This window comes from Heterocephalus glaber, unplaced genomic scaffold, assembly GCF_053883595.1.
Source record: "Heterocephalus glaber isolate CG9 unplaced genomic scaffold, H.glaber_assembly_v1.0 deba00001610, whole genome shotgun sequence".
NCBI lineage: Eukaryota > Metazoa > Chordata > Mammalia > Rodentia > Bathyergidae > Heterocephalus > Heterocephalus glaber.
Genome location: NW_028258381.1, coordinates 20850413 through 20876292, shown reverse-complemented (window position 1 = coordinate 20876292; position 25880 = coordinate 20850413). Strand labels below are relative to the sequence as shown.

Genomic DNA, 25880 nt, shown 5'->3' with positions numbered 1-25880 from the left:
ACACACACATAATGTGAGATCTGGCATTGTAGTGTTTCAAGGTTCACAGTTTGCTGGTGTGCTGTATACTCACACAAGATAAGAGCTCTTATCTTGGAAGACTGAAATTCTGTATCCATTCAGCAACAGCTCCTCACCCTCCTTCCTCCAGTCCCTGGCAACCACCATTATATTCTCTGTCTCTAGAAACAGAGTACTCTAGGGACTTTGTAGAAGTGGAATCATATAGTATTTATCCTTCAGGCATATTTGACTTAGCATGATGCTCCCAAAGTTCACCCATGTCATAGTGTGTGTCCGAATGTCCTTCCTTTTCAAGGCTGAATCATATTCCACTGTATGTAATACCACATTTTGTTTACTCATTCATCCACTGATGGATACTTGGGTAGCTTTTGGCTATTGTGAATAATGCTGCTAAGAACACAGCTGTACCAATTCTCTTTGAGAGCCTGCCTGTGGTTATTTGGGTATATATCTAAGAATTATTGCATTGTATGATAATTCTATTTCTAATTTTTTTTTGCAACTGTTGTACTTTTTCCCCATAGAGGCCGCATTATTTAACATTTCCACCAGCGCTTTTCTTTAGCCCTGTGACATGTAGTGACCGGCTGATGTACGTTTTGGAGTTGAATTTGGGGGTTATTTGGGGCCACCGGTGCTATGGCTGCCGCCGCCACTGCTCCCTCCACCTTTTGCTTGGAGCTTTATTTTGCAAGGCAGCACTTGCGCCAGCTGTGTAAAGCTCTGTTTCAAGATCTTTTGAGATGTCAGGTTTTGATAAGGTAAACATGGATTTCTACCAGACAAGTTACAGCATTGATGACCAGTCTCAACAATCCTATGATTGTGGTGGAAGTGGAGGACCCTATAACAGTATGCTGGCTACGACTACTCACAGCAAGGCCAATTTGTCCCTCCAGACATGATGCAGCCGTAGCAGCCATACACTGGGCAAACTTTCCAGCCAGCTCAGGCATATACTCCAGCTACACCTCAACCATTCTATGGAAACAGCTTTGAGGACGAGCTACCTTTATTAGAAGAGTTAGGTATCAATTTTGACCACATCTGGCAAAAACCACTAACAGTGCCACATCCATTAAAAGAAGTAGATGGCAGCATCATGAATGAAACTGATTTGATAGGACTGCTGGTTTTTTGCCTTGCCTTTGGAGCCACATTGTTACTGGCTGGCAAAAGCCAGTCTGGCTATGTGTATGGGATCAATACAATTGGATGTCTAGGAATGTTTTGTTCATTAAACTTAATGAGTATGACAGGTGTTTCATTTGGTTGTATGGCAAGTGTCCTTGGATATTGCCTTCTTCCCATGATCCCACTTTCCAGCTTTGTGGTGATATTTTCTTTACAAGGAATGTTAGGAATCATTCTTACTGCTGGGCTTATTGGATGGTGTCGTTTTTCTGCTTCCAAGATTTTTATTTCTGCATTAGCCATGGAAAGACAGCAACTTTTAGTAGCATATCCTCGTGCTTTGTTACATGGAGTCTTTGCCCTCATTTTGGTCTTTTGAATGGAGTTTATCTGGAATGTGGACATCAGTGGGCCAGATACACAAAGAGGACCTTGAACTCTTAAATCGGACCAGCGGTCTGCTACAGCGCAACTCTCATGCAAATTTATGATGGACATTGGAGCAAAGGAAGTAAACACATATCTTTTGTTCATTTTTATAGAACTTTTGAATACTATGTTGGATTTATCTGCAGTGTGACTAGCCTTAAGTGTTTGTGCTGTTTCTTTCCTTTTCCCGCAGCCTTTGAAAAACAACTTTTTTCCTTATGAATTATATTATGATGCTTTTGAAAGATTTTTATTAACTGTGGGAAACCAACCACAAAGCTGGTAATCTTTCTTAAAAACAACCCAATTATAGTAAAGCAGACATAACACTTATTGCAGAAATGTTTTTCCTAGGAATTAGGAAAGGAAGTTGTCTATGTTCTCAAGTTAGGGAACACTCAAGCCAAAAAAAAAAAAAAAAAATCCCAATGCAGAGTTTTGAGTTTGCAGTTCAAAAATTTGACATTCCTGTAAATTATCTCATGAAGCTTTTGCTAAAATTCAGTTTTGAAAAGTTTATATTCTACCTTATTGTAGATAAGAAATGTGAACTGCTGGTCAGATATTAATGTTCATTAAACCTGGACTGGCCACATTAATGCTTAATTGGGTCTCCACCTTCCCCAAGAAAAAGATAATTGCTAACCTTTTTTGAGAAAAATACTGAAAATTTCACAATTTCAGTATTTCAGTTATCAATGTAAAGTACATTTGATGGGTATTAAAAATTTCCCAATTAATTAATAAAAACAAAACCACCCCCAAAAAACCTTTCCATCATCAGTGGACAGGATTCCAGTTCCTCTGCTTACTGGCCATCTCCTGTAATTGCCTGTTTTGTTGTTGACAGTGGCCATCCAAATGAGTGTGAATGGTAGCTCATGGTGACTGATTGTATTCATTTAGAAAATAATGCTGTTGACCATCCTTTTGTGTGCTTGTTGACCGCTTGTATATCGTCTTTGGAGAACTGTCTATTCAAGTACCTTGCCCATTTCTAAATTGGGTGGTTTTTCTTGATGTTCTTAAATTGTAGGAGTTCTTTATATATATATATATATATATATATATACTTTTTTAAAAATTAAAAATTATTACAGTACAAATGCATTGCCATTAATCCCCTAACAGTGCTCCCCCTTACTTTAAACATACATTGCATCATTCTTGCCACTTTCTGAAGAAGTTCTGGGAGTCCTTTTTTGTCAGTGTCTCTACAATTCTCTCTACATTTTGAATATCAATCCCTTATAATATATATGATCTGCAAAGATTTTCTCCCAATCCATTGGTAGCCTTGCCATTCTGGTGATTGTGTCTTTGGATGCATATAACTTTTGAAAATTAAAAAAATAAAAAGCCTTATTGATTCATTTATACATCATATAATTCACCTGTGTACAATCTAATTTTCTGGGGTTGCTGGGGACTGAACCCAGGGCATTCACATTGACCTACATCCCCAGCCCATTTTTTGTTTTTATTTTGAGACAGAGTCTCACTAAGTTGTCTAGTCAGGGCTTGAACTTGCCAACCTCCTGCCTCAGTCTCCCAGAGTGCTGGGATTATACATGTGTGCCACCATGGCTGGTTCCAGAGGTTATTACTATGGTGACAGAGTTGTGTGACCACCACCATAACCACTTTTTTTTTTTGGTACCGGGGATTGAACTCTGGTCCTTGCGCTTGTGAGGCAGTTGGCAGAACCACTGAGCTAAATACCTGGCCCTCCATAAACACTTTTCACACATTTTTATCCCTCAAGAAACTCTGTAACTATTAGCAGTGATTCTCAACTGTAAATTTTAATCTTGATGTGGTCCAACTTTTATTTTATTTTTGTAGTCTGTGCTTTGGTGTCACATCCAAGAAATTACTGCCAAATCCAATGCAACAAAAACTTCTCCTTATGTTCTAAGAATTTTACGGATTTGGCTTTGCATTTAGATCTTTGATCATTTCAAGTCAATTTTTGTATTTGTTGTAAGTGTCCAGCTCCATTCTTCAGCAGTGGATATCTAGTATCTCTAGCCCTGTTTATTAACAAGACTGTTCTTCCCCTTGTATAAGAAATCACGTGACCACCTCATGCAAAGCTATGTTTCTGGTCTTTCTGTTCTATTCTGTTGCTGCGTATGTCTTTGTGCCAGGACCACACTGCCTTGATTGCTGTAGCTTTGTGGGAAGTCTTCAGACCATCAAGTGTAAGATTTCCAACTTTGTTCTTCATTTTCAAGGTCATTTTGGCTGTTTGGTGTCAGGAGCCATTCTACATAATTTTGGAGAAAAATCATTTCATAATTAAATTATGATCAGGGCTGTCTGAGGCCTAGCCTTTTTGCCTGTGGGCTGGCCATGGCATGTGGAAACATAACTCAGTTTTGCCTCCGGTCACAGCTGAGGCCTCAATGGGGTCATGATGCTGTGATGCCCAAGGGCAAGATTACATCAGCTGAAGACATCCTGGTTCTTTGAGAATGGATAGTAATAAAAAAGGAGAAAGGTTTCACTTGGGGAGGGACAAATTCTTTATCACCTTAATTCGTCCTACCTACTGTTGTAAGAATGATTTTCGCATCTCACTGTTCTGCCCCTCATTGACCTAAGATCTTTATGAGCATAAAATCCTCATCAATTTAGGATTATCGCTACCCTCTGAATTATCTGATGCTCCCTCTGATTATTGCATGAATCCAATAAATAAAGTCAGGCACAGAACGTCCTTGTCTCTGCCCACTCTGAGGCACTGACCTCCTGGCCCCCAAGTACTTTGAAATTATGCAAACCTCTATTGTCTTTCTTTCTTTAGCCCCCATGTCCCCCTTTCTAGACAGTTGGAGGATTGACCGCCCTCCAACAGTTTGGCACATCTGTAATCCCAGAACTTTGGGAGGCTGAGACAGGAGGATCAGAATTTCAAGCCCAGCCTGGGCAACTTAGACCTTATATTAAAATAAAAAATAAAGAAGAGCTGGTGATGTAGCTCAGTGCAAAGTCCCTGAGTTCAGTCCCCAGTAACCCCCTCCCAAAGCAAATTCTAGGTAGAAACTAAAATGTCCCCTACCTCTCTAATTTTCAATAAAATCCAATTAATTATCAATTATTGGCTTTTCTTTTGAGAGGCAAAATGATTTTTGCTGATTCTTTCTAATACCCTTGTGCTTAAATCTAATCATCTGTACCCCCAATCTGTCCCCACGGTGGCCTGGGGAGCAGGAGGCTGGCATCAGAGGTTCCACTGAAGTCTGATGTGCCTGTGAGTCAGCTTCCACGTGCATGCAGGCTCCAGGGTGCAGTGGTTCCCCAGCAGCCAGGCCCAGGCCCCAACTGACGAGCTGGCAGATAGGTGACAGAAGAGGGGCCAGCACCCAGATGGCAGAGGGAGGGCTCTCAGCAGAGGGGTTGTTGTTTGGCTGACTGTGTCCAGGGGTCAGCAATGACCAGGGTGTGGAGCAGGGATTTGTGTAAGAAGACTTCCAGAGCTGCCTCAGAAGTGGCAAGAACGATGGGATCAGTGTGTTTGAAGGGAGGGGGAGGATTTTGAGAACGTCAGTAGTAATGTATCTTTACTGTAATAAATTAAAAAACAATTAAACATTTACCTGTTTTAGACCACACCTCATGAACTGCAACATGCTTAGCTGTCCGTCCATTCATCTAAATTCCCCTGGTTCTGTTTCTGTGGACAGCAGTGACTGACACATCAGAAGATCCCTTAAAAGGGACAGGGCTCCTTTAGGCATGAGACATGGGAGGCGTGGAGAAGGTACAGAGGGAGGCTGCCCGGCAAGGACCCAAGAGCACCTCCAGTGCCAACATCCTGCGGGACGACTGGGACCTCAGTTCTCCAAGCCCCCGGGAATGGCTCTGGCAGGTCCAGCCTCCAGGTAAGAGCACAGCTGGCCGACACCCTGATCTCAGGCTCGGGAGATTGTATAGAGAGCCCGCTGAGCCCTGGAGACTGCTAGCCTGAGACTGTGCTATGGTAAAGGGGTGTTGTCTTAAAAGCTGTCTGCATTCATTTGATACGCACCAGTAGGGAGCAAATGCACACATTCCTCTCTGGAAGGGACAACCAAATGCTGGGCTGTTGTCTTTCCACCAAACATCTGGATGCAGTTGCTCTGACACTCTGGTCTGTGCAGACTCTTCCTCCTGACCACCATGACTCAGCACTCAGGGCAAGAACTGGGATTTAAACCCAGGTGGTCTGATGCCTGATGGCTCTCAAATGCATCTTCTACATCCCTTGGGGAGACAACTGCCCTCAGGTCATAAAGCTCACTGCTCTGTCCCTTCCAGCGCCTGTTCACTTACTCCAGGAAATGTTCCCAGGCAAGGAATTAGCCTCAGATCAAACTCCTCACATCAGCCAAACTGGCAGCGAGTCATTGCCAGTGGATATCAAGGTGCTATGGGCTGCCTCTCACATGCTCCCCAAATGCCCAGACATTAAAGGTGGGGTCCTCAGCTTGGTGCTAGTGGGAGGTGTGGAAACCTAAGAGGCGGTCCTAATGGGAGGTCTTTGGGTAATGGCAGGGCATGGCCTCAAAGGGGATTGTGGGGACCCGGTTTCTTCTCTTTCCCTTTCCAACCATGAGATGAGCACTTTTGTCCACCACATGCTCCCTGCCATTGCCACCTGGCACCTACCAGAGGCCCAAGAGCAGTGGGCTTTGTAATTGGGATCAGCACCTTTAATTAAAGAGGCCAGAGGGAGCTCATTTGCCTCTTCTACCAGGAGGACATGGCCGGAAGGTGCCGTCTGTGGAGGAGAGAGAGAGCAGGCCCTCACCAGATACTGACTGTGCTGGAGACTTGGCCCTTGAATTCCTGTGCTCCCAAATGTGAGCGATAGATTCCTGCTGTTTATAAACTTCCCAGACTGTAGTACTTTCTGTTATAACGGCCTGAGTAGCTAAGACAATAGATACACACACTGACTCATGATGCTCACCTTACTGTTTTTTCTGACTTTACCATGGTGCAAAAGCAATCTACATTTGTTTTGATTTTTTTCCTGGACTAGCAATTTTCAGAGTGATGTTCTTATAATGCTAGGGAGCAGCAGTGACTTCTAGTTCTCAGTCACAGGATCACAAGGGTAAACCACTGAAACGCTGTAGCATACTGTGTTGCTAAGCTACGATGTTCAGTAGGGTAGGTGTATTAAATGCATTTTTGACTTACAATATTTTAAATTTTTAACACGTCTTTTGGGACATAACCCACTGTGGGTCAAAGAGCATCTGCACACAATGAGATTTATCATGGGCAATCAGCTTGTGTGGCTATTGAGGCTGCATGCTGCAAGTACAATTTAACTGGAAAAGAGGTCCTGCCACTCAACAGGGGGTGGCAAAGAACACATGCTCTGTGCTGATGCTGCCTGTAGGCATCTGAAATTTGCCTACTGCTCTAGAGGCTCAGGGTGGTATGACTGCTCTCTAAGCAGTTGTGTTAGTAAGCTTTCTATTGCTGTAACAAAATGCCTGAGAAAACAATGTAAAGGAGAAAAGGTTTATTGGACCTCATGGTTTCAGAGGTCCAGTCCATGGGTGGCTGGCTCCACTGCTATGGGCTGGGCTGAGGCAGAGTGTCATGGCGGGAGGGTGTGGTGGAGCAGAGCTGCTTACCTCATGGCAGCCAGGAAGCAGCAAAGTGAGAGAGCCAGCAAAGAAGGATCTGGGGACAAAATACACCCTTCAAACCATGCCCCAGTGACCTGCTTCATCCAATTAGGCTCCACCTTCCAGTAGGCCCATAGAGCCTGAAGTCCACCATGGCTTAATCCACTGATGAAGTCAGATCCCTCATGATCCAATCACTTTCTAAAAGCTCCATCTCTGAGCACTGCTATACTGGTGACTGAGCCCCAACACACAAGCCTTGGGGACACAGATCCAAACCACAGCGGGAGCCAGAAACCCTTCACTGAGCTCACAAATGATATTTCCTTGTCAGCACTAAGTCCTGGTGCCAGTTCCCCTGGTGTCCCCCTGGACACCCTGAGGCTAGGATCCTGTGGTTTTCTCCAGCTCCTGTTTCACTGCCTGAGGACCCTGGGAAGTTACTGATTCCTCCCTGTGCCTTGGCACATTCTTTCTGAATGAGGCTTTCGAGGGGTGGGTGTTTGATCCCTCCCTTAGGCCACCAAAACTCCTTCCCACTTGCCCTGCCCTGCTCTGTTGGTGGCCGCTGCGGGGTACCAGCTGTCATAGTTGCAGAGGATCCTGGTTGGGAGGTTTCTCTGCTGTGAGTCCCTCTGTACAAGAGGATCCACAGCAGTGGGCTCGGGACCTCATGGGACACTAAATTCTTGGGAAGAACTCATTCAGTTTTAATTATGCTCTTTCCTCTCTTGGGCTCTGCCGAGTCTGGGCTTTGGGTAGAGGCTGGATTTAACCAATAGGCTGTCGTATACTTGGAAGCCCTACATCCTTTGTGGTTTAAGGTTTTGTTGGAGGGATAAATGAGCATTGTTTATCTTTCCCCTCAGGACGAATTATCTCCTGGGAGGGCTCTTTGGAGACTTTCAGTCTCCCCCAGGGAGTATGGAGCAGAGGCTTCTGACAAGGATCAGTTGGGTTTTCCCCCAAACAGATCTCAGAGCAAAGAATTTCCATCCTGAGAGAGCTGGTGGTGGGTGTGTGTGGCTGCAGAGTCTGAAAAGGCCTCATACAACAGGGACATTTATTGGATTGTTTGGTGTTTTATGGAAAAAACCCACAGACACTTTGTGTTTTACTCTGCAGTATGTCCATGCTTGCTTTGTAAGGAAATGCTATTGAAACTGCCACTGAAAGTGTGGCCCACATAGCCCATTTTCCCCCTTTCCTTAGGCTAGGGGCTTGTTAGAAACGTAGGACATCAAACCCTATCCCAGATCCACAATTGAAAAGGCTCAGTTCCTGCTCAAGCTGTCTTCTTTCCCCTTGGGATGAGCTGTCTACTGGGAGCGCTCTTGTGGCCCATCCTGTTAGCCTACTGGAAGTCCCTGTACATGGAGTTTGAGAAGTTTAGAGATAGCATTCTCCTGAGGTGCCCTCTTTAACTGGTAGGCACCAGACCCTGCCGCATTTGAACCATGTTGGTGTAGTGAGGTCATCATGCTGGAAGGTGGGGTCCCTTCTTCTGGTTGGCCTCCCAGGTGGGTGGATTAGTGACTAGGCTCCTGAAACTACTAATTGCTGGTCACCATGTGTCAGGTGCTATATGCTGTACACGGATGGCTCTTTAATCCTCGAAGCAAACTCATTTTACAGAAGCGCAAACTAAGGTTTTTCAGAGACAAGTTACTTTGCCATATCACAGAGCTAGGAGATGGTAGAGCCATACATAGATGTCATGCAGAGAGTCCCAGGGAGGCCTGTGCCTTATCAGATCTTGCCATGTCTGGAAAGAGAGGAGAGGAAAGGGGGAGGGGTGGTCATGCATGGAGGAGGAGCATGCAGGAAAAGGCAGGTTACCTTAATCTCCTGGGGCTAGCTTACTTTGTTGGAGATGCCCTCCACCTCCTTTGTAGCATTGCCATGGGAACTGAAGGAGCCACCCTGACCAGCAAGGAGCAGATCCAGGTACCCATGTCCCTCCCTCCCTGCTTGGGCAGAGGCAAGCAGTGGAAAGCTGCCTTCTCCCACCTATTCTTGAGGGAGAAAGGGAAGAGTCTGAATTCCTGGCCCGGGGCCTTTGTGAAGTCCATAAAGACAGTGCCAAATATCAGCACAACAAGTAATTAAGCACCATGATTGCAAACTGCTAATGAAAGAGAAAGCAAAGTTTGCTCAGGGGGGCAGCAGCAGGGCCAATCAGCTGGCAGCTAATTGAGCATCCGCCTGGGAGGCCAGCCATTTCGCCATGGAAAACACTTGCTCGTTAGTATCTTTCTAAAGTGTGGATCTGGACAAGCACATAGACTTGGAACACATGGAGTGGCTGCTCTGGTCATTGAAGCATTTATATTTTAGGGCACCCAGGACTCTTCAAGGCCTTTGGTGACTTTAGGAAATCCATGACATTCCTACTCTCAGGAGTGGCTTGGCGATGGCTGCCATTTTGTGGATGGAAAAAATGGAAGATCATAATGGAGGAGGTGTTTGTTCCTGGGGAAACAGTGAGAAAGAGGATTCTGTATTGCTGGAAGTTTGAGTTTTTCTAATAGCACATGGTGGTCCAGTTGCTTTCCCAGCTCACAGCATAGCCCAGGGACAGGGGCCTCTTACTTGGCTCCCAGAATTCCTTTCAAAATGCCCTTGGCATGACCATGGAAGAGCTTTGAAGGTTTTTTACTTAGGGGTTTCCTGCTTTCCTGCATCTGGATTGCCTGCCCACACCAGCCTTTGTGTGGTCCCACCACTCCTAATACTTGGATGTTCCACTCTGGAGGGAGTGGAACTCAGTGAGAAGAGTGTAGTCCGCAGGCAGACTAGGTTTGAATCCTGGCTTCCCACTTCCTAGATATGTGTCCCTGGGAAAGTCACTTAACCTCTCTGAGCCTCCCTCCTTACCTGTAACATTGGGAATAAGAGCACATAGGGATTGTTGTGTGTGCTGAGTGGGGAAATGTATCAACCCCCTGGCACATCGTTATAGTGGACATGGGGGTGGTAGTAGGCTGTGACACCAGGCCCTTGGTCCCAGCCTGCCCCTCTATGGGCCCTGATCGATGAGTGGGGATCCAGGGTAGCAGTACCCCCCTTGACAGACCTCAGGACTTCTTCCTCACCACTCTCATCCTGGCCCTCTGGCCACATCCTGTGACAGTTGGGCCAACTTGATTGTCTTGGGAGCTGTCTAGTGGATTAGTAAAGCACACTTCTGGGTAGGTCATGGGGATATGACTTTGGGGACAATATCTGGTCCCTGGCCCCTTCCTGTCTGGCACTGTTCCTCTGCTCTGCTTTCTGGCTGCCATGAACTAAGCAGCTTTGCCCTGTCACTCCCTACCCACCATACTGTTTCTTCCTTGAAGCCAGCTGACCAGGGACAGAATCCCCTGAAACCATGAGCCAAATAAGCCTCTCCTTTCAGATGTGGGTGTTGGGTAATTTGTTCCAGCAATGGGAAAGCTGACTAACACAATCCCCAAACCTACTTTTGTTGGGGACTCAGGGTTTATCTGAGGCCTTCCAGGGGGAGAAGCTTTGAGGGAAATGAAGCAGCAGAAAGGTGGGGGGACCGACACACACTTGAACCCTGCCATACCCAGAGTGACACAGCACCCAACCACACACTAACACAGACACAAAAATGCTAACATGAAGAGGCAGAGAGGAAATCACTTTGGACAAGCTTGTGCAGAAATTTGTAATCAGGAGGTAGAGTTGGGGGGCGGATTTTAATTCTAGTATCAATCTAAGTCTTGTGCGAGGCTGGGAAATACCATTTTGTTGTGAATTGTGTAGGGATGAGCTGGGACCACAGCCGGGCATCAGCAAATACAGCATTCAGAGTCTCCAAACATCCTAATCCCATCCTGGGGTGGAGGGGGAGGGATGGGACTGAGCTAGGTCTCCCACCCTGGCAGGGGGACTATGAGGACCTGGCTCAGCCTATGGACAGACAGGGATAGGGACCAATCGGAGTCTGTTGCTGGGGAAACACAGCTCCCTGCAAGCCACCCTGGCCAGGGAAGGGACACAGGCAGCCTGCTCTCCCTCCACACTTCAGTTCTCAGCCTCCCAGAGGCCCCAGTCCTCTCCTTCTCTCTCAATCTGTCCCTCATTCACAAATGGAGGGCACCCTGTAGATGGCTGATGTACAACTGCATGGGCAGCAACATGATGTGGGGCTGCAGCAGGCATGGGATGAAGCCAGAGAGGCTGACAGGTTCTGAGGACCACGCATCCCTCTGGGGTGAGTTCAGCATTGTCTCATCGTATGTGGGGGCCTGGATCAGTCCTGCATTTTTCAGGACCTTCACTGGGAGGGGGAAGCCTTGGGACTCCAGGCCAGAGCACAGCGCGGGGGGAGATCGGAAGCTGCCCCTTGGCCACCAACCCCAGGCTGTGTCTGCACCTGCTCTGCTGGGTGACCCCACTGGGTCCTGGCAGCTGTGACTTCTGAACTGATATACGGCTCAGCCCTCATGGACCAAGGTTGCAACATCTTTCCACAATAAAACCACGATGGGAGTTAAGTGCTGCATTGCTGCACAATTGAACAGGCCCATAAAATCTTTATTAGGTGCAACCATAGGGCCTAGATGGGTGGCCAGTTGCTTGGCTTTGGGCTGCAGTTAATATCTGGGCCACTGTCCCCAGGCAGGGAGGTGACTGAAGAACTGCTGATGTTGCCGGGCATGGTGGTGCACACCTGTATTCCCAGCACTCTGGGAGGCCGAGGCAGGAAGATTGTAAGTTTGAGTCCAACCTGGGCAATTTAGCAACTTAGTGAGAACTGGTCTCAAAATAAAAAATAAAAAAAGGCTTGGGGATGCAGCTCAATGGAAACGAAAGACCCGGGCTCAAACCCTGTAACACAAAAAGTGCTTATGTTGAATGGTCAGACCCACTTTTTGGGAGCTGTTCTGGAGTGCTTAGGAGGTGGACCGGGTCACTTGCAAACTCTTGCTGGTGCTTACCGTGGCTGATGAGCATTGTCGAGAGCATTCAGAGCACTTTGGAGAGCCAAGCTGCCCTGTTGCTGCTCCCGCAGGACTGTTCTTCTGACTGTGACTCCCAGTAGTTTGGACAACAGCCAGGTCCCAGTCACATGATGACAGCAGCCTCTCTGCTCCAGGGACCCACGCCCTGGAGGCTGTGTCCCCTCTGAGGTCCCTGTGGAGGGAGAGGGAGGCTGAGGCACACCGCCTTCACCTGCCTCACCCTGGAAGAGACGCATGTCATTTTTTCTTGTGGTCCATTGGCCAAAGCTAGGGACACGGCTTCAGGCAAGGCAGGACACAGGGCGTACGTGGCCAGTTCAATGGGTGTTGATCTCTCTGCTGGCCCTGGGTGTCCCCTGCACTTGGGAGGTTGTGGAGGTGCAAATGAGGGGTGCCCTGTCCATGGGTGCTCCTGCGTGGAGCTGTGTCCCCCATCTGGCCCCAAGGGTCACCGCCTTTGGAAAATAACGGCACTCAGTATTAGAGAGCAGCCCCAAGAACATCTGCTCTGGGTGGATCTGGTCCCCTGTCCTGACCCATAGAATCCATCGTCCCTGAAGGAGCAGTAGCTCCTCAGTGCAGCCCCCAGATGGGACATCAGACTAATGAGGCAAAGTTAAGAACAGTGACTAAGCTGTGTGTGGTGGTCCAGGAGGCTGAAGCAAGAGGATACCAAGTTCAAGTCCAGCTTGGGCAACTTAGTGACTTAGAGAGATTCTGTCTCAAAATAAAACAATATATATAAAAAAAGGCTGAAGCTCAGTGGAAAGGCCCTGGGTTCAATTCCTAGGATTGCAAACAAAACAAAACAAAACAAAATAAGACAGTTGTCTAGAGGGCTGCGGATTTAGCTCAGTGGTTTCGCCGCCTGCTGCGCAAGTGCAAGGACCTGAGTTCAATCCCTGGTATCGAAAAAAAAAAAAAAAAAAAAAAAAGAAAGACAGTTGTCTAGAGGGTTTGGAGTGGGTGGAGCTCTGCATGGGCCCAGGTCTGGGAAGCACTGCTGCCCAGGCAGACAAGGGAGGGTGCATCCGGGAATCTTTCCACAAAGTCAACTTTGCAAGAGTTCCAAGGAGTGACGGGATGGCCTGTCCCTGTTCTCGCAGACGATGGTCAGAGGCTTCAACAAGCACTTTGCAGTCAACAACCCACTTTGGACAACATCCATTCAACACTGAGCAGGTACCTACTATTTTCCAGGGTCTTAGTTGCTCTATGAAGCGATAACTAAATTTTAGTTATTATTCCTATGGCCATTGTGTTCTGCACATTTTATGGATGAGTCAAAGCTAAGTGATAGGCCTGAGGCTACAAAGCCAGGTGTAAAAACTCAGGTTTCCTGACCTCACGTCCAGCAGCCTCTCTGTCAGGCCAAGCCAGTTCTGCTCAGGTTCCCCGATTCTAGAAAGATCTCTGCTCGTCCCTCTCCTGGGAAGGCACCCCCCCCCCCCCCGCCCCCGCTCCATCACGCATAGCTCTTCTGGGTACAAATTGGATGGGCTAGACAAGAGGAAGCTGACACGCTGTGTCTCTTCTTATCAGCCATGGTTAGAATAAATTATGGAACCCCTTTTTATTTAATCAAAGCAAATTTAAGCGTAGAAATCATCTGTGACTTAAATTTTCCAGCAGAACACATCGTGTGAGAGTGGAGGTCGCAGCTCACGTTGTGGACTGGGCAGATTCATACATTTATTGTGACAGGCTTTGGGCAGAGAGTAAAAAACTCCCAGCTACTAAAAATCATCAGAATATAAGTCTTGCACTAAAAAAGTCAATAGAATACAACAATGAGAATAAATCCGTAGAGCATTATGCTGTTTGAAAGAAAGCCTTATGCCAAGAAGTATACAATGTGAGATTTCATTCACATTGTTAAATTACATTAAGCCTGAAGATTCTTCCACACTCTAGTCCTTATGTGATGCAACCTACAACTTGGCCTGCTACACAGACGACTGGAGGCCTAGCTCTCAGCACAGGAGGCAGCCATCTGATTCGAATGAGGCAAAACCCTGAGCTCTGACCAATTAAGCCATCTATGCATCACTTCCGCTTTCTATCCGTAAACCTTGTCTGACCATGTGGCGGCTCTGGGATTCTTTGCCCTTATTCTGGTTCTGAAGCCTGCTTCATTCTACAATTGTGCACAAAAGTAATTCAGATCCTCAAACCAAATGGGCTGTAACTTTGTCTTTTGATGATATTAAATCCTAGAATGGGCAAAACCAGTCTCTGGTGACGACAGTCAGATTAGTGGCAGCCTCTAGGATAAAGGTGCCCAGACAACGTTTCGGGTGGAGGGGTGGTTCTAGGTCCCCGAGCAGGTGCAGATTCCATGGGAGTTTGTCAGAAACAGACGGGATTGTTGCAGTAAGATCTCTGCATTTGGCTGCAAGTGAATTGTTGCTTAATAAAAGCACAGTATTTGGGAGGAAGGAACATAAAGAAGTAACTCAAATGAGTTCACTTATTCTAACTTGCATGGAGGCCCTGAGGGGCTGGAGGTCCCATGGTGGCTGATGGAGGAGGGAGGCTGCAGGAATCCCAGTGTTTAAAGACTGTGAATCTGACACAAGCAAAGGAGGAAGGCTGCTAAAAACAGTCAGAGGGGTGGAGCCGCATACACACAGGCTGAGTCTCCAGCCAGTCTAAATGACATATCACGTAACCCAATCCTAGCCTTAGTCTTATCCTAGCTCCTCCCCAACCCTAACAGTAGCTTTCACCATAATCCCAAATCAAACCTGAATCCTGGCCCTAGCTGTAACTTAATGCCCACCTGTCTCGCCTTCTTCTTAGCCTATCTGTAATTATGTTGGTGGACTTTCCATTCCTGTAACAAAATGCCCGAGTTAATCAACTTATAAGGAGGAAAGGTTTATTGCAGCTTGTCATTTTGGAGATTTCAGTCTGGGACTGATTGGGCCTGTGGTGAGGCAGCACATCATGGCGGCCAAGAAGTGGGAGAGCCAGTGGAGCAAGGAGGAGTTGGGGTCCCACTCTCCCCTTCAAGGGCACATCCCCAATGATTAGGAGACCTCCCACTTGGCCCCATCTTTTAAACTTGATGCCACCCTGAAATACCACCATTCTGGGCCTTGAGGGGACAGTCCAGATACATTTCCTTCCTGCTGGCCGGTGTCTAAACTGGTGTTCCAAAGGCTTCCTGGAGACATTCTGATCAGTCCAGCATGGAGCAGTCAGCCAGCAATGCTTTGGCTGCTGTGTCAGGGAGGACAGGACCAGGCAGTGGAAGTGGGGGTGCCAGGATCCACTGTGAGGAGCTACTGGCCAGAGAGGGAAGAGCGGTCATTAAAGGGGGAGATGGGCAGACTTCTCAGGGAACTTTCAGTGGCTCTGAGGAGACAGCTGGATGTGTTCCAGGACTCTGAGCTGAGGGTTGGATAGGCCATTAGTACATTTTAAATATACACAAATAAAATAAATGTATACAATAAATAAATATGTACAACAAAAGGATATATACAGACAATTTTGCCTCGGCTCACAAGCTTAATTCATTCCATGATTTTGGGAAAGATAGCCGTGCTTGTGTTTGTCACTGGATGCAGAACTCATGAACAGGAAGCAAAATTTTGCCGAACGCTTCTGTTTGTGAACTGCATTGTTGGCGAGCAGAAACGTTCATGAACTGACGACTCAGCTCAAAACATAGAGCTTTAGCAGTACAGTTGAACCCCTGCCTGCTTCTTTTGAATGGCACTGAGTTACTTTCTTATTGTTTAGATACAATGCCTAGCACCTACAAGTTAAAGAAGAAAAGGTTTAGTTTGTCTCACAATCTGTAGAGGTTTCAGTCCATGACTGGCTCTAAGGCAGGGTGATGTGGCAGAGGAGAAAGAACTCATGGCAGAGCAGGAAGAGGCAGCAGTACCCAGTGGAGTAGGAGGGCTCTCTCTCTTTGCTTCTGCCTCTCTCTCTCTTTTCTCTTTCCAGGTCACGCCCACAGTTACCCACCTCTTCTTAGCAGGCTTCACTCCCCAATGTCACACCCAGCTATAAACCCATCAGTGGGAATCCAGCATCACACACCCATGATCCAGTCACCTCCCCAAAGCCCCACCTATGAGCACATGAGGCTTTGGGAGGGCATCATCTAGATATAACCCGTAACAGGCACCTTCCTTCCTGATCCTGGGTCCCCAATATTTTTGGTCAAATCAAAAGGACCCAGGATGGGGGCTCCCTGGACGCCTTCTTTCACCCTTGTGCCCCTATGAGCTGCTGCATGAGCTGGTGACCGGAGACCCTTGTGTGGCAGACACTCCAGGCTGTGGTGAACCCACTGCTCCTGTAGCTGTGCTTCGGCTGCCTCTCTCCTCCTTTCCCAGGAGCTGGGTGGGCTAAAGAGAAGCTTCAAGGCCCCATGGCAGGCTGTGCTCCCCAAATATGGCCTTGATGAGATTTTGGGTCCTACGTGCTCTTTTAGAACGTTGCCTTTTCTCCAAGAGGTGTAGAAAAGGTGTAGAGGAAGCAGAAAAAGTTATGTATTCTTCCACCTGGATCTCTCTCGTCCTTACAGCACAAACACCAAGAAGCCCCATGGAGAGACCACACACAAGTGGTGTACCTTGCAGAGCCCCAGCTGGAGTCCCAGCTGAGAGCCAGCACCAGTTGCCATACATATGTGAGTAAGCTTTCAGTGGATCTCAGCCATAGCCTGTGAGCTGCCCCAGCAGACAGAATGGAATACAGATGATACTCTCTGGTTACACTGAAGATTCATGAGAGACCAAAAAATTTTCAGCACTAAATTTGGGATGATTTGTTAGGCAGCAGAAGCTAGCTATAACAGGTCCTTTTCTGTGAGTCATCGACACAGCCTGGCCTGAGGAGACAGCCTCACTTTGCTCCCTTTTCCAAAATCTCTGAGTCCAAGTCAAGAATTTCCACCCTGTTCTATCATTTCAAATCCCAGGAGAGAGTAAAGCAAGTGTTTCTCTAGTCTGAGTCTGTGAAATCTTAACTTTACTCTCCCAAACAATGGTTCTACCCTAGTGTGGAAAGGGGATGTGCTGGTCCATTTTTGATTGCTATAGTGAAATACCTGAGGGCCGAGGATTTAGCTCAGTGGTTACACCACCTGCCTGGGAAGTACAAGGTCCCAAGTTTGATCCCCGGTACCAAAAAAAAGAAATACCTGGGCTCTGGTCAAGAAAAGAGGTTTATTTAGCTCAGTTTTGGAGGTCAAAAAGTCTAAACAGCATGGTGCTGGCTCTAGTGAGGTCCTTTGGCCACATCACCTCATGGCAGGTGGCATCATGGCTACAGACATGCAGGAGGGGGAGATCACACTGCAAGACAGGAAGCCAGAGAGTGATGGGAAAGAGGCAGTAAGGACCTCCCTCTAGGCCCCACCTCTTAAAGGTCCCATTGCCTCTCATTTCACCACACTGGGAACCAAGATTCCGGCACACAAGAATCCTTGGGGGGATGTGTTCAAACCACATCCAGACCACAGCAAGGGTGGTGCTGGGGGTTAGTTCCATCACATACCATGTTGTCTCTGCTTGTTCCTCGTGCCCCAAGGCAGGAGCAAGGACACTGGGCTTGTTACCATCCTTTACATTACATCGTCTAAGCAGCTGTCCTGATCGCAAATTCTCTTTGATCTGCAAACCATTAAAATGTCCCAGAAGTTTTAATGTTTTGGGAAATGCATACCTGAGTGAATAAAGCCAGTAGCATCATAAGCAAAGCACTAATGGCACAGGAAATGGAAACTCACATAGGACTCCCAAGGCTCCCCCCTGGTGATAGGCGTGTAGGGTGCATTTTTGAGTAATCAGTGGAGGATTGTGGTGGTAGCACATAAGCCCCAGGAAATGTGGCTTGAGCCTCAGCTACCACTAGGTTTGACAGTGACACCAGAGGCCCCATCTTTCCACTTGGCTGCTTGCTTATTTTTCCTTGCTATGTGATATTGCTCAAAGTGTGTTTGAAATTCTGTGGCTATAAAATTTTATTTCAACATAAAAATAAATAACGTGGCCAGGAAAACATCACTGCAGGCCTTGCTGCACCGGAGGACTTTTGTTCTTTAAGGAAGGTGATGGTTCCCAGGGGGATGTTTTCATGCAGTATGGCAGGGAGACAGTGTGAGTCACAACAGAGGGCTGGAAAATCCCCAGGATTGGCCAAAGGACCTGCTCAGTGCCCTGCTGTATTAGGGAGCTTTCGGCCACTGTAGCAAAATGCCAGACACAGGCTACTTATAAAGAAAGAGGTCCACAGGGGCTCCTGGTTTTTAAGGGGGAGAGAGAGAGAGAGGGAGAGAAGAGATAAGACACCAAGTTCCCATAATCCCTTTCAAGAACATGTCCCTAGTGACCTAAAGACCTCCCTCTAGGCCCCGCCTCTTAAAGGTCCATAACACTTCCCAGTACTATTACATCAGGGACCAAGCTTTTACTTATGGGCCTTTGAGAGACACCACCCACATTCAAACTATAGTACTTGCTGAGAGATATGGGAAACCATTAAGAAGCCTGAGTGATTACAGATCATGATGGGCCTTCAGGTCAATGGGAGGGAAACAATGTATCTCCCACTTCCACAGAGGATGAAGGGCAGAGGGTACAAGGCAGACACACTTACTGATCTTGATTTAATTTTCCTGGAATTTTGCAATTTTTCCTTGTGTAGTTTTGTTCTTTTCAATAGGAGGGTTTCATTTAATCTAAACCCATCTGTGATTATTTCTTATTTCTTTGCAGGATTTGAAAATAACTAACTGGGCTGGGGATTTAGCTCAGTGGTTCTGCCACCTGCCCTGCAAGTGCAAGGGCCCAAGTTCGATCCCTGGTACCAAAAAAAAAAAAAAGTTATTGAAAACAACTAACTTTCCAAATTGGAAAATGCTCTTTGCCACGACTCCCAAGCGTGGAGTTTGCGTTGATCAAATGTGGTCCCCGGAGGTCAGTCTGTTTAGGGACAGGAAGGACCTTTTTCTAGCACTTTCCAGGAGCCAGGAACCAGGACCAGAGCTGGGTTTGGGCTGGGAAAGGGGTGAGGGGGTCCCCAAGAGGCCTGGGGCAGCAGTCAGGGAGGATAGGGGCAGGAATGAAACCCCCTCTTTGTATAGTTCAGTTTGGTTTAATTGAACAAGTATTTGTTGAGCACCTACTTACTATGTGCCAGATCCTGTATTAGGCTCTTCTGACACCCATGGCAGGATGTTCACCCTCACGACTCCCTCTGGCCGTTCTACTTGCCTTCTGGGAAGCCTCAGCCCTTCCCCAACCCCCCAGTAGGCCCTTCTCTGTTCCCAGGGAGCCCACCAAGGCATTTCCCACATCAACCTCTTTCTCTCTTATCTGCAGAACTTGGTACAAAGTAGTTGTTCAGTAAAATCTTCAGCATTGAATTAATGGAATGAGTTGGGACCTCATAGATGTTCATGCAGGAGGCTGCAGTTGGGTGATGGAAAGAAAGCAGTTATCTCAGTCCATGGCAACCACAGGGAAGACAACAAATGGAACATGCCGGTATTTCAGGAGATGGGGGGCAGCGTGAGACAAAATTCAGGAGCCATTCACCCTAGCTCCATCCCTTCCCTTCCCTTTCTTCTGTCTTCCTCTCCCTCCCTCTCACCCTGTCTCCGTTCTTTCTCTTCTCTTGTCTTCTTTTCTTTCTTGCTTTCCAGTACTGGGGCCTGAACCCACAGTCTTCATACTGAGCCACATCCCCATCCCTTTTAAAAGGGATGTTTTTGAGAGCTCTTTCAAATTGTTTTATCTTTTTTTTTTTTTGGGGGGTACCAGGGATCGAACTCGGGTCCCTGTGCTTGCGCAGCAGACGGCCAAACCACTGAGCTAAATCTCCGGCTCCTATTTTATCGTTAATAACCTGGCAATAATTCAAAATATGAAGTCTTGCTAAGTTGCCTAGGCTGGCCTTGTACTTTCAATCCTCCTGCCTCAGCCTCCCAGAGTGCTGGGATGACAGGTGTGTGCCACCTCGTCTGGCTCTGAATTTTATTTCTGTACAAACAAATCATAGCAATAATAAGAGAAATCAAAGGAAGCCTGCGAGTCTGTCTCCTAATGCGGAGGAGAAGCCTTCCTTTGTTTTTCTTTTCCCACTATCCCTCCCTGTGCTGGTTCCTGCACATGTGCACTGCGTTTTGTTTCCCACAGTCTTTCAGTTTGCTCCATCATCTTCTTAATTGCAGTCCCCAATGGCTGCAGGATTCTCTGAAGGGTGGAGGTAGCATAATTTACGTAACATTTCCCTATTGTTGGCTGCCTGGGCTGTTCTCAAGACTTCACTCTGATGACGGAAATAATGAACCTGCTTTTTATGTTCAGTTATAAAACACTTGTGTACGTACTTCTCTCTTGTTTTTTCTTTTTTGGTACTGGGGATCGAACTCAGGTCCTTGTGCTTGCGAGGCAGATGGCAGAACCACTGAGCTAAATCCCCGGCCCCATGTGTACGTACTTCTCATTCACCTCTCCTACAGCCTGCAGGCTGAGTGTGCTGCTCTGTGACAGAGGAGGAAGAGGGGCCGAGGGATTGCCCTCCAGCCAGCAGGTGACCAAGCAAGGACAGAGGCAACACAGGCACAGCCAGATTTGGAGTCCATTCTTTTTTCTTTTTTTGGCTGTACTGGGAATTGACCCCAGGGCCTTTGCACTGATCTACAACCCCAGCCCTATTTAAAATTTAGGTCAGGGACTTGGTAAGTCATTAAGTTGCCCAGGCTGGGCTTGAACTTGTGCTTGATCCTAGTTAAAAGGCCAAGGAGCAACTGGGCTTGAACTTGCCATCCTCCTGCCTCAGCCTTCCAGAATGCTGAGATTACAGGTGTGCACCACCACTCCTGGCTCCATGTTTTTTGTTTTGAAACGGAACTCTCTCTGGTTTCCATGATAACTGTATTGCATTTCAGATGCTACAAAGAAAGCTGCACGGAATATTTTAAGCAGCTTTCATTCCCGTTCCGGAGAGGTGGGGTCCAAGGGCCTGAGCAGTTTTGACGCTTTTTATGCAGGATCCTACTGTTCTGCAGCAGGTTCATCTCAAGCCTCTCTGGTTTGCATTGTTCCGGCGACATCTGTGAGATTCATTCCTTTTTTACTGTCGCCTTCTCAACATCAGGATGACAGCAGAAATGTTCCTGGGCTCACTTGCACCGTGGAAGTGATTTCTTATTGTAATTTTAATTTGCACTTCTTTGATAATCATGAGGGTGAACCATTTGAAAGGAAGAATCCCTTTTTGTGGGAATTGTGTTTCCTCTCAGGGCCACTGTCTCTTCTATTATTTGGCATCTCCCCTGCCACAAAACACATTGGCCTCTTCTAGATGGAAATTAACACTGTGTTCATATTATTTGGTGCAACTATTTACCCTGCTAGTTTCCTTTTAATTTTAATTATAGTGCTCTCGGTATTTTTATGTGTTTTTGATTGAAGACCTTATTTGTGATGTATTTCTTCAAAGCTTAGATAATAATAATGCCACCCAAAATGTGATAATAATGAGTTAATTTTTAATATATTCTATTATATGATATTTTCATATCAAGCTCCTTAATTGACATGGGAAACGATGACAGTATTTATGGTGTCCCCTCCCCCAACACAGGGAATGTGTGAGAGACTGGGTATTTATGAATGGACGACAAATTATGAATGAACGGTGGGCAGTATTGTGTGTTTGGTTGGGGATTAAAGAGTGTAAGAAATGCATTATTGTTATTTACATGATATTAAATGTACTTTTGGGAGGGTGGTATTGAACATTGACTCCAGGGCCTTCACACTGAGCCACATCCTCAGTCCTTTTAATATTTTGAGACAGAGTCCCATTATGTCATTAAATGGCCTAGGGTGGGCTTGAACTTTTTTTTTTTTTTTTTGTGGAACCAGGGATTGAACTCAGGACCTTGTGCTTGCCAGGCAGGTGCTGGCACCCCTGAGGTAAACCTCTGGCCCTGGGCTTGAACTTATGATCTTCTTGCCTTGGCCTCCCAGAATGCTGGGATTATAAGTGTGTGCTATCAGGCCCAATCTGAATTTTTCAGATAGGTTATAAATATGTACAAATGTATTAAGCTGCTAATCAGTCATGTAGTCATGTAGATTAAAATTCCCCTGGATGCTTTTTAGTTGACTTTTTGCCAAAAAGATGTTAAAGAGTACCCAGAAGAATGTGGTAGATGTATTTTCGATCTCAGCAAAACATTCCTCCATCCTGTGAGAGAGCCACATATCCCATTGCCCTGTGACTTGACACCTCTTGTGGGAGGAATAGGTACCCATTGTCATAAGGAATCCACTTGTCAAAAATAGGCTTTTGAAAGGAAAGTTTATTCCACTAACCAGAGACTAAAATCAGGAGATTCTAGCAGCTAGCTGGGAAAAGCTGAGTTTATCACATCCGTGTGTGGATGGGCTGACACTGGGAGAGAGACAGTGGAATCTAGCTGGGAGGGATTTCATCCCTGAGAGGATGGCTAACACCAGGAGAGAGATATTAGCAACTAACTGGGAAAGGAGATAGGCTTATATAGGTATTGAAGGGGCTAAGGAATCTGGGTGAAATATTTATGACTTGGATGCCCAAGGATGGTCTGCTCAGGTGTGTACACAATTACTGGATTTCTCGGTGCCAGGGGGCTTTATACTACATTTTGAGTCCATTTGCCCTATTTACTGAGAAGCTGCTGTTGTTTGCTAAAAGCAGCCTGTTTGCATTTTCCTGTTGGTTTAGAGCAGGCCTGACACCCATGTTCATGGACACTGGGTATGGTCATGTGACCTGCTTGGCCAATGGCATGTGAGGGGGTGGCCACCCCCCCCGAACAGAACAGAAGCTTTAGCAGCCTCCCCTTCCCCATTCCTCTTCTGTGAGCCCAGCTTGGTTCAGATGTGGGAGGCTGTGTCAGCCTGGGTGCTGGACTGAGAAGACACCAGGAGCACTGCCCAGGTGACCTTGGCAGTGGTAAGTCACTGAGAGTGGGAGCTGTTTGTTACTGCAGCACAACCTAGCAAATGCTGACTGATACAGCAGATAATAATGATATCTAGAAGATAAAATAATATTTCAAGAAAAGAGCCCTGGAAGATGGTAAACATATTAGACCCAATAGTTAAAACTCAAGTTAGAGCCAATTATAGGTATGTGATAGAATAGGCTATATGCTAAAGCAGATATCATGATTAATGAGGAAAAGTATTAGGAGCTGAGCTGTTAGAACTTGTTTGTACATGTTTATAACGTATATCAAAAAATACCTGAAGGAACAACTTTGACATGAGCATGAAGATAATTATTATTAATATCTGATAGTTTTGCAGTTGTCCTAGAACAATGCTTAGCACATAGTAGATACTCTGAAAATATTTACAACATGACTAGTCAATACTTCAATACATGGAGTTTGAACAGGAATTGGAGTTGTTTTTCCCTCTCTAGGGAAAGTTTTAGCAGAGAAAGGAATTAAAATTTATTTTTGCCTATCATCCCAGCACTTTGGTAGGCTGAGGTAGGAGAATCACAAGTTTGAGCCCTGCCTGGGGAATTTAGAGACTTGGCGAAAGCCTGTCACAAAATAAAAAGTAAAAAATAAAAAAGGATGGGAATATTGCTCAGTGTGAAAGCTCTGGGATCAATCTCCAGTGTTGCAAAAAAATATATTAAAATATTTAAAAAATATTAAAATACTAAAAAATACGCATGTACTTTGGATGATTCTATTTGTTTAGAAAATGGCATAAGACCAGAGTCACATTTATTTCTTGTCTGAACATCATACCAAGTGTTACACTCAGGCCTAGGGCCTCCTACAACCTGTATTAGCCCCGAGTTGCTGCAACAAATACAGTGCTGGAGGCAAATAATTTATACAGAGGAATGGTTTATTTAGCTATTTAGCTCACTCTTTTTTGGAGATTCAGGTCCAAGATCTACGGCTGCATTGGTTTGGGCCTCTGGTGAGGGCTCTAAGGGCAATGACAGGAAGTGCATGGGGAAGGAGGAAGAGAGAAAAAGAGACCAGAGTCCCATAATCCCCTTCAAGGACTTGCCCCCAGTGACCTAAGGACCTCTCATTAGGCCCCACCTCTTAAAGGAACACAGCACTCCCCAAATCCAACACTAAACCATTGTACAACCATTTTTCTCTTGGATGCGGTTTCGTTATACCAGTGGGTATACCCACCCTCAGTATTCCAAACAGGAAGTCATTTAATACAGGAAGTTAAGCACTTCTAAAATTGTTGGAAGGCCTGGAGAAATGAAGTTTAGGGAGTTGTCATTACAGCTGAGATGTCCAGAAGTCACACAACTGCTGCTGTCCCAGGTCAGGGAGCTGGGGGGACACAGCCATGACTGGTGGCTGTATGGTGACACTTGAAGTCAGGTATGGCAAAAACTCTCATCAGTGGGGGCCTGGGTGCGGGTTGTTGGGGCCTCCATTTGCCTCTCTCCTGACTTCTAAGTCTTTCCAGATCTCGCTCGTTGAGCCTCAGTAGCTGAACCTAAAATGCATACAGAACCTTGCAGCAGAATGGTCTTGGAAATGTAGATTTCAGCTTCCTCTCCCTGTGCATTGGGCGCTAGGTGGATGTATAGTACAGGAGCGACTAACTGGAAACTGAGTGCAATTAATTATCTGGGACAGTGGCATAGGTACACGGTCTGAGGGACAGTTAGGCAGGGACTCTGTGGACGTGGCAGTCACCTCAGTGGTCTAATGCTTGGTGGATTAGTTTGTTGGGTTGCTGTAACAAAGAACCACAGACCCACTGGCATAGCCAGTGGGAATTTACTCTCTTACACTTCTGGGGCTGGAAGTCTGAGTCAAGGCATCCACAGGGTTGGTTTCTTCTGGGGTCTGAGCTTTGGCGGTGCCTGCACACTAATCTCCCAGAATAAAATCCAGGTATCTCCTTAAGACCCTGTCTCCACCAATGACCACATTCTGAAGTACTAGGGGTGAGAGCGGCACCATATGGATTTTAGGGAACACAGCCTTGTCTGTAACACTTGCGGAAGCCACCAGGCCTCTGGCTCCTGCCACATGGACAGGGACACACTCTTTCCTCCTGCTTCTCTCCCATGTTGCACTGCTCCTGGAGCTTCTGCTGCATCTCAGTTCGGCAACAGCATCACCCCCTCTGCAGACCCATGGCCAAGGCCACTGCCCTGTGACACAGGAAGTCTCCGAGGACCCTAGACTGTAGTGCTGCTGTGTCCACTGGGGGAAGTGGTTTTATCTTTCGGGCCTGAGTTCCTTCGTGTGCATCATGCAGATAAGGATGGCCACCCCACAGCGTCGGTGGGAATCCAAGAGATAATAACCTAGCACAATGGCAGGAGAACTTGGGACATAGCCTCACACCCATTTGATGCCTATGACGTGTGATTTATCTTTTTATTCTTTCCACAGCAGGGATTTCTGAAGTCTTGGGAGCTTTTCTTTCCCCCACTTTGGAACTTTCCCCTACTTTTGAATACCCTGGCCTTTTTGTGACCACAGCTTTTAAGGAACTCTGAGCAAGGAACCAGGCTCTAGGACACGAGACAGACAGTTCCCAGAGGACATGCCCACCTCTAAATCCCTGCTGTCCACCTTTACCACCTGTGAGGACATCTCCATGCTGGATTATCAGGATGGATTCAGTGGAATCACAGGAGCCTTTAAGAATAG

At 46.6% G+C, this 25880-nt stretch overlaps 1 pseudogene; it reads left to right on the top strand.

The window, feature by feature from the left end:
• The first annotated feature begins 778 nt into the window (after nucleotides 1-778).
• LOC147822634 (protein YIPF5 pseudogene) lies at nucleotides 779-1741 on the top strand (annotated as a pseudogene).
• Nucleotides 1742-25880: the final 24139 nt, after the last annotated feature.